Source organism: Nylanderia fulva, unplaced genomic scaffold (genome assembly GCF_048542155.1).
Source record: "Nylanderia fulva isolate GAGA-0341 unplaced genomic scaffold, ASM4854215v1 Scaffold1352, whole genome shotgun sequence".
NCBI classification, from domain to species: Eukaryota; Metazoa; Arthropoda; class Insecta; order Hymenoptera; family Formicidae; genus Nylanderia; species Nylanderia fulva.
The window spans coordinates 9585-18717 of record NW_028189572.1 but is presented as its reverse complement, the minus strand read 5'-3'; the positions used below and the strand labels follow the sequence as shown (position 1 = coordinate 18717).

General features: G+C 48.6%; 2 non-coding genes across 2 annotated transcripts; both read left to right on the top strand.

Annotated features, from left to right (window-relative positions):
- Window positions 1–4877: 4877 nt before the first annotated feature.
- Window positions 4878–6792, top strand: LOC146724382 (small subunit ribosomal RNA). The gene has a single exon (XR_014924092.1). It is a non-coding gene; the product is annotated as a small subunit ribosomal RNA (ribosomal RNA).
- Window positions 6793–7591: 799 nt separating this feature from the next.
- LOC114934917 (5.8S ribosomal RNA) lies at window positions 7592–7746 on the top strand. The gene has a single exon (XR_003820392.1). It is a non-coding gene; the product is annotated as a 5.8S ribosomal RNA (ribosomal RNA).
- The last annotated feature ends 1387 nt before the right edge of the window (window positions 7747–9133 follow it).

Below are 9133 nucleotides of genomic sequence, written 5' to 3'. Positions count from 1 at the left end.
AAACGTCGCTCTAGTTGCGCGAGTGAACGCGTAGCTACTGACCTTGACTCGCCGATTTTTATCGGAGGACCAGACTTGAAGGGTAAGCGGACAACATAGCGCCCTGAAGAATCGCGCATATGTGTCTCTTGAAAATGTAAGTTGCAACGAAGATTTTCCTCTGAGAGAGCGTGTGTCGTTGGAATTTCTTCCAGCTCCCAAAAACGTCGGAGTTCGAAATCGAGATTGCCAGAAGTTGCTTGGTGAACGTGAATTCTTTGGCTATTTTTTTGGTTTGAAATAGGACCCGAAATGATCCACCCGAATATCGTTTCTTGCGCAAGTGTAGCATCGTTAGAAGCTTTCATTAAGCCACCCATCATAATTGAACCGTATAATTCGGCCCCGAGTAGTACTTCGATTGCATCATTTGAGCTTGGATTTGGATCGGCTAGATTCAATTTGGAAAGAAACGGAATCTCTTGTAATTGGAAATGAGGTGGAATGTACGCTGTAATTTTTGGAACGACCAATGCTTTGGTATGAAGAATCGTATCATTTTTATTATTCGCGCTGATAGAAATAGAGACGGCATGTTGAACGCAATTAGACGTAGTGTCACCGATGCCAGATACCTTTACGCGTGTTGAAATTAAGCGAGCTCTCAACATTTGAGCGACTCGTGACGAAACGAATGTGGCATCGGAACCTTGATCGATTAGTGCTCGCGTGTAAACATGTCGACCGTTTTCTGATCCTATACAAACACGTGCGGTAGCCAGGAGCACGGGTTTAACTCCCGCGTTCACGTGTGAATGTACGTTGGACGCGTTATCGCATTGTCCAGAGTCTGTTGTTGTCGTTAAACTTGACCTTGAATTCTCGTGTAACAAAGTATGATGTCGTCTTTTACATTTCAAGCAAGTAAAGGACTACAATTCGAAACGTAATGACCTTTGGTCAAACAATTTTTGCATATATTATTTTTTTGAACAAACTCTAGTCGATGCGAAATGCTTAACGCTTGAAATTTCTCGCAATGCATTAAACGATGTGTTTCGGAACAAAGAGCGCACGTACTCGCGGTGTTTGTATGGTGAGAACGCACTATATTATTTTTTCGTGCCGCATTTGGAATCGAGCGAGCACCGGAACTCTTTTCGGATGAGTTTCCGTTGGCGGACTTCGAGTTATCTCCGTCCTTGGATACAGCCTCAAGCGAACGAATTTGTGTATCTAGAAACGCGTATAGTTTTTCCATCGTAGGATATCTCCTCTCTGAACCTAAGCTGACTTCCCAATCTTTTCTCGTCAATTTGTCTAGTTTTTGTACAAGAATGTAGACTAAAATCATATCCCATTCATCTACAGAACATTTCAAGGCACGCAGAGCATTTATCGATTCCGATGAATTGGAGCGTAATTGTTTTAACCCGTACAGATCGTTAGACGAAACATTAGGAATGGTAAATAAACGTTTGAAATATGCGTCAATAATAACGCGTTGATTTTCGTAACGATTCGTGAGTTCCTTCCATGCAACATTGTTACGTCCCGTTCGCAGTCGCGGCGTGTTATTCGCGAGTGTATGATTCGCGTTGCACGTACTCGAACTATTGCGCGAGACAACGTCGTATTACGGAAATTTTTCCGGGGATACCCACGACGAAGGGTTTTCCGACAAAGGTTGCACGATGCGGAGGAAAGGGAAAGAATGTGTTACCCTTAAAGTAGCAGTTACGGCGTGGAGCCTATCTGTAATTCTACAGTTATGATCGTGGTTCCGTCTTCTATCCTCGCCGGGACGCTATCTGGGTTACGCGAGTAGTCTTCGTATACAGACTCGCAAAGTTCGCATAGGTCACCCGCCCGTGAGAGGGTGAGGCGGTTGCTGCAAGTTCCGCAAACTATCCCAACTAATAATCCACCTATGGTTAGGCTATGTTTCCGGATCCGCGTCCAGAACAATTGAGAAGTTCGAGGTAACGCGGCGAAGCATGAAAGACAAAGAGCGGCTTTAGTTTCAAAATGGATGTACCCGATACCGACTTGACAGTAATACGGAGGCTCGAGAGGTATTAGGAGATTAACTCCTGGAAGAGGGGTTACACCTCTAAAGGGGATTGGGCACATCTATACTTGCCACGTTAGTTGTATTAAAAGATCATGCGTTGTTCGCTCGTAGATGGTTGATGAGACCGGACGTTGTCGAGAGGTCGGTAAATGTCGGCAAAGTGAGTCGATGTGGCGTCGATATAACGCCGGCAACTATCGGTAACGATCGTCGGTAAAGGCCGTCGGTATAAGCCGGTGGTAAATCGTTGGTAAGATCGTCGATAAAAGAACGTACGTCGGTATACTGTTGGTAAATCGAGAGTGTTCTTAATAGTTTATTGGTTAAATGACTACTTTGTTGTACGGATTTACGAAGTTATTTCCTGAGACACGAAGATTTTTAAAAGATTGAATTATTTGCGTTTTTCCGTGTTAGAAGTTCGAGAGTTGTACCGTGTGCAGTGGACGACCCTAGTTTTATAGCCTGACCCTTTTTTTATAGCTTCCGCAGTGACGATGGAAAAGAGGAAAAATGCGTCGGAGATTTTTCTAGAATGTTCTCTTCCACGTGGTAAAACCGTCTCTGAATTTGCTAACACGCGCGATTCCTCAGGTTAACATGAATTTCACTTACCTTTAGTAGCACTTTCTTGATCGTGTCGGCTCGTACTTGGAGGTAGTGCGTGCGGCGAGGGTCGTTCACTGGGATGTTTGGCGGCGGCAGGCGTCGTGGTTGGAACGTTATTGGTATGCACTTCCACTGTAGGAGTTCGTCGCTCTTATTATTTTTAATGTTGAAAATGTCCTCGTATTCAGGATCGGCCTGATACTCCACTCCGAGAAATTGAGAGTATTCCTCGGTCGCTGATTCACGATAGAGTCGGTTTAGTTTTCGTAGTTGATTCTTCCTTCCCGCGCGTCGCGTCTTAGGCATATTGAATTTGATGCATCCTCTGAATGATTACTCAAATAAGGAGGGTTGATATGCGGCGGACCTCACTATCAATTCCTTATTTTGGCAAATGCTGAGAATGTTAATTCTAACTGTGATGAGCGGTGGTCCGCTCCAAAACAGTTTAAATTATTCTGAATTCAAATGCCGTATGACAGATTTAAACGCTGTCGTATTTTATCACGGGAGTGGAAGTTTTGAGGAGTACTGAACACTAGTTTTCACACATGAATACACTGATTTATTCGTATAGTAGTACAGGATTTGAAACTAGAACTTAGAATTTAGACTTAGACTTAGAATTTAGATTTTAGAGTTAGGATATTATACTTAGAGTTAGAATTTTAGAATTAGAGTTAGAATTTGGACTCAGAGTTAGAATTTAGAAGTGCGACTGTACTGTTCGGTGTCGCGCAGAGAACTGACGAAATTCGGGACTGTTCTGAGGTCCTTCGTTTCGGCGGCTCGGGCCTGCGGCGGCCTGGAGAGGGGGAACTCTCCGGAGTAGGGGCTCTCACCGTGGTGGGAGACCCTTAGGCGCTACGAAGCGCCACGCTTAGTTTCTAGGCGGAGTTAAGCGTCATGGCCGGCTTTGGCGCGTTTTTCAAATAATGTTTGATAGTTTTAGGATTTATTTCTTATAGATGGAAAAAAATTTACATACCCTGACATATTAATGAAGCCGGACGTGACAACATCGAAATTACTATCGGTTAGAGGAAGATGGGAAATCAACTTAGCAGCGTCGCCAGTAACCGCGGATAATAAATATTGCAATTTCTCGACTTGCGATATGGAACGGCGATTTTTAACGAGCGCAAGAAACAAATCGCGAAACGTTAGCCATTCGGTTACATTACCGGAGAGAGAAGGCAAGTTGATCTTCGGCAATCGGATCTCGTTGATGGACGTCGTTGCGGCCGCCGTTGGTACAGGAATGGAAATTGAAGCGACGTTGAATGCCTCGAGTTTTTCTTAAAAGAAGTCGTAGGCTTGCATGTACGAGACCTCCGCCTTGTCTAGCAGCTTGCTCTTGAAGAAGGGAAGCTGTGCCGCGTCTGCGTCGGTTGCCACTGACTCAATGATAGCGGCATTCTCCTGGCATTTATTCCAGTAATTTTGCAAGAGTTGAAATCGTCCTTTAGTGATGGCATGAGTTTGATTATCAACTCCAAGCTTTTGGAAATTCGTTATTGAGTTCGTTAAATAACGTAAATTCGTATCGAACGCAAATATTGCCTTGTCCATTTAGATCTATTGTCTTGCAGAGCTCGACCTTGTAAGGTAAACACGGTGTTGAAATGGAGAACGTATGTACGTGAGTCGAAATACTTCCTTGTCGTACGGAAATTTTTACTCGGAATGTAGCGCAATTGTTGAATGGCTCACTTGAAGTAGTTGCACTGCTTGCACGTGTATCTTGTTTGAATCCATCCGTTAATTTCTCGACACAGATCCGGCTCAAAGGACCATGTTTTTTATATTTTCTCCTTTGGGTTTTATCGGAGCTATCGCCTAGTTCTCTCTTGTGGACTGCGTCGATAGGCAAGGATAGATAGCAGGAACTAGTCTCTTTATTCTAAGTAAGAATACGTAATTTTTATTCTTCGGATCACAAATGTTCTTCTCGGGTTTACCGGACGGCTCGTCGTACCAGACTCGCCTTCCGTGCCGCATCGCTCCTTTTTAAAGACGCGGAAACTCTCTCCTAATTCGGCGCTTCGCCCTTGTGGATGCAATAACAAACTGTCGATGTACACAATTACAGAGAGCTCTCAGGAGCGTATATCGAAGGCGCGCGGGGATCACGGAAATTTAATTTTTTCCCAAACACGACGAGTCTTCGGGCTCGCTCGCGAGTTACTCCCTTGCGAGTAACCGAACACGAAGCTCCCTGGTTGATCCTGCCAGTAGTCATATGCTTGTCTCAAAGATTAAGCCATGCATGTCTCAGTGCTTGCCGAATTAAGGTAAAACCGCGAATGGCTCATTAAATCAGTTATGGTTCATTAGATTGTACCCACATTTACTTGGATAACTGTGGTAATTCTAGAGCTAATACATGCAAAACAGAGTCCCGACCAGTGATGGAAGGGACGCTTTTATTAGATCAAAACCAATCGGTGGCGGGCGGCTCGCCGTTCGTCCACCGTTTATTTTGGTGACTCTGAATAACTTTGTGCTGATCGCACGGTCCTAGCACCGGCGACGCATCTTTCAAATGTCTGCCTTATCAACTGTCGATGGTAGGTTCTGCGCCTACCATAGTTGTAACGGGTAACGGGGAATCAGGGTTCGATTCCGGAGAGGGAGCCTGAGAAACGGCTACCACATCCAAGGGAGGCAGCAGGCGCGCAAATTACCCACTCCCGGCATGGGGAGGTAGTGACGAAAAATAACGATACGGGACTCATCCGAGGCCCCGTAATCGGAATGAGTACACTTTAAATCCTATAACGAGGATCCATTGGAGGGCAAGTCTGGTGCCAGCAGCCGCGGTAATTCCAGCTCCAATAGCGTATATTAAAGTTGTTGCGGTTAAAAAGCTCGTAGTTGAATCTGTGTCGCACACCGTCGGTTCACCGCTCGCGGTGTTGAACTGGCGTGATGTGGGACGTCCTACCGGTGGGCTTAGCCTCGCGAGGGGCGGCCCAACTAATATCCCGTCGCGGTGCTCTTTACTGAGTGTCGAGTCGGGCCGGTACGTTTACTTTGAACAAATTAGAGTACTTAAAGCAGGCTACCTTCGCCTGAATACTGCGTGCATGGAATAATGGAATAGGACCTCGATTCTATTTTGTTGGTTTTCGGAACCCCGAGGTAATGATTAATAGGGACAGATGGGGGCATTCGTATTGCGACGTTAGAGGTGAAATTCTTGGATCGTCGCAAGACGGACAGAAGCGAAAGCATTTGCCAAAAATGTTTTCATTAATCAAGAACGAAAGTTAGAGATTCGAAGGCGATCAGATACCGCCATAGTTCTAACCATAAACGATGCCAGCTAGCGATCCGCCGAAGTTCCTCCGATGACTCGGTGGGCAGCTTCCGGGAAACCAAAGCTTTTGGGTTCCGGGGGAAGTATGGTTGCAAAGCTGAAACTTAAAGGAATTGACGGAAGGGCACCACCAGGAGTGGAGCCTGCAGCTTAATTTGACTCAACACGGGAAACCTCACCAGGCCCAGACACCGGAAGGATTGACAGATTGATAGCTCTTTCTTGATTCGGTGGGTGGTGGTGCATGGCCGTTCTTAGTTGATGGAGCGATTTGTCTGGTTAATTCCGATAACGAACGAGACTCTAGCCTGCTAAATAGGCGTACCTTATGGTATCGCGAAGGCCCCCGGCTTCGGCTGGCGGGTTTTTACTACCAACGTACAAACAAATCTTCTTAGAGGGACAAGCGGCTTCTAGCCGCACGAGATTGAGCAATAACAGGTCTGTGATGCCCTTAGATGTTCTGGGCCGCACGCGCGCTACACTGAAGGAATCAGCGTGTGTTCCCTGGCCGAAAGGCCCGGGTAACCCGCCAAACCTCCTTCGTGCTAGGGATTGGGGCTTGCAATTGTTCCCCATGAACGAGGAATTCCCAGTAAGCGCGAGTCATAAGCTCGCGTTGATTACGTCCTTTGTACAAACCGCCCGTCGCTACTACCGATTGAATGATTTAGTGAGGTCTTCGGACTGGTGCGCGGCAATGTCTCGGCATTGCCGATGTTGCCGGGAAAATGACCAAACTTGATCATTTAGAGGAAGTAAAAGTCGTAACAAGGTTTCCGTAGGTGAACCTGCGGAAGGATCATTAACGTTCCGGAGGTCTTGTTCTGCGTCGAGAGTCCTCTTTTTTGGGAGAGACGCGCGCTTGCAGCAGTCGGCGACTGAATGGACGCGCTGAAAAGGCGCTCTCAGAGAAAAAGAAAATAACGGATTTGACGGAATTTGTTGTTGTGTTTTGATATAACGACGGACGCCGTCGCGCCTCTCTGACCGAAAGTAGTCGGCAAGCAGAGCAGCGCGCCCGGCGGTGTTCGACGACGATTCGGAGCGAGACGCTTCGCGATCACGCTCGTGTGTGTGCCATTCTCCGGCCACACACACACAGAGCGTCGATTCGGCGTTGAGCGCTGAACCGGTGGTAACCTATGCCCGCGCACGCGTGTGTGCAGCACCCACGACGTTCGTTGACGCGCGCACTCTTCGTTGTCGCGGGGCAGCGGTCAGCGTGCCGAGAACACACGGTGTGCGACCGCGAGTGCCGAGCAAGAGGACCCCCATATATTATTATAATATATATATAACACAGAGAAGGGATCGATGATATTTCGACCAATCTGTCAACTGTGTCGGTCCGACGGTTTCTTCAAAGAGCTTCCGCCCCGGCTTCCCGTTGCGGGAGAGACGCTCCGAACGAGAAACACACAACTCTATCTTTGTGCCGTAGCCTTCCCTGGCGGGAGGCGGCGGTCCGCGCGCGTCCTCGGACGCGCGCGGACAGGCTGATCGAAGAGCCACCACGATTATTCTCTCTCTCTCGTCCGAGAGAAGAGACCACGATGGTTGAACGAGAAGCGCGTTTCTTCGCGAACGCAAAAATTTCGAACGATTACCCTGAACGGTGGATCACTTGGCTCGTGGGTCGATGAAGAACGCAGCTAATTGCGCGTCAACTTGTGAACTGCAGGACACATGAACATCGACATTTCGAACGCACATTGCGGTCCACGGATACAATTCCCGGACCACGCCTGGCTGAGGGTCGTTTTAGTACCCCTAAACTGCTTGCGCCCGAAAAGCGCGCACGGTCACGACGCGGGCAACCAGAGAATGGCGCGCGCGTCGCCTGTGCCCTGTGCAACGCTTACAATGGGCGTACGAGCGATCGTTGGACGTTCGCCCGAGGTGTCTGTGCCGCGCCGACCGGCCGCGGTGCAAATCCTGGCGTCGTCTGAAATGACACACCGAAATAATAATAATGAGGAGGAGAAGCGCACAAGCGTGTAAAACGTTGGCGAACGCGCGCCCAGAGAATGCTGCGCGAATTAAGAGGGGGAGCGTGTTTGTGTATCCAAGTCGTGTGTGTACGCGAGAGCCGAGGAGAAATGGGATGAGAGTAAGAGCGCGCGCGAAGGGAGCAACAAACGGCCAAAAAAAGGGTCAGGACGGTGAATGGCACCGCTTTCCCTAGAGCGGCGCGTGCGTCGTTGTCTCCCGAAAGTAGGTAGCGCTTGTCTCACCGTCTCTCCTCTCCGTACATCACACAGACTGACCGGACTGCTCTCGCACTCTGTGCCGCGTCTCTCGGTGCGATAGCGTTCGCGCGTCTTATGCCGAGGCGCCCTTGCCCGCACACATAACGGTATTACGGAGAAATATACGGCGCGTCGTCGTCCGGCGGAGAGAGCATTCGTAATCCTTTACCTCTTTACGGAGAAGGGTTTTGAATCGCGAGCCGACCGCGTGTCCGAGTCCACGAAATTTTCGTAAAGCAAAAAAAGAGGACCGGCGCGCCGCGTCGTGTACTCGTCGAATCGATTCCGCCCGAATTTCGTATATAAAAGAGAAGGGAAAGCCGAGAATCTCGAACCCCGCGATATATCGTCTCCATTACCACCAACGAGTGTGTGTGCGGTTAGCGCCCCGGCGATTTGCCTTCTCGCGTATTTCGTGTGCTGCCGCTGCTGCTCTCTCGTTCGACGCTCTCTCTCTCTCCCTCTTATAATATATATTATAGAGGAGAGACGACGATGAGCGACGCGGAGGAGGCAAACGGCTACGAAAACTCACTATGCAACGACCTCAGAGCAGGCGAGATTACCCGCTGAATTTAAGCATATTATTAAGCGGAGGAAAAGAAACTAACCAGGATTTCCTTAGTAGCGGCGAGCGAACAGGAAAGAGCCCAGCACCGAATCCCGCGGTTCCGCCGCGGTGGTGTTTGGGAGGATCCGCTTATCCCGAGGTGCCGCGTCGCGTCCAAGTCCATCTTGAATGGGGCCACTTACCCGTAGAGGGTGCCAGGCCCGTAGCGACCGGTGCGCGCCTCGGGAGGATCTCTCCTTAGAGTCGGGTTGCTTGAGAGTGCAGCTCTAAGTGGGTGGTAAACTCCATCTAAGGCTAAATACGACCACGAGACCGATAGCGAACAA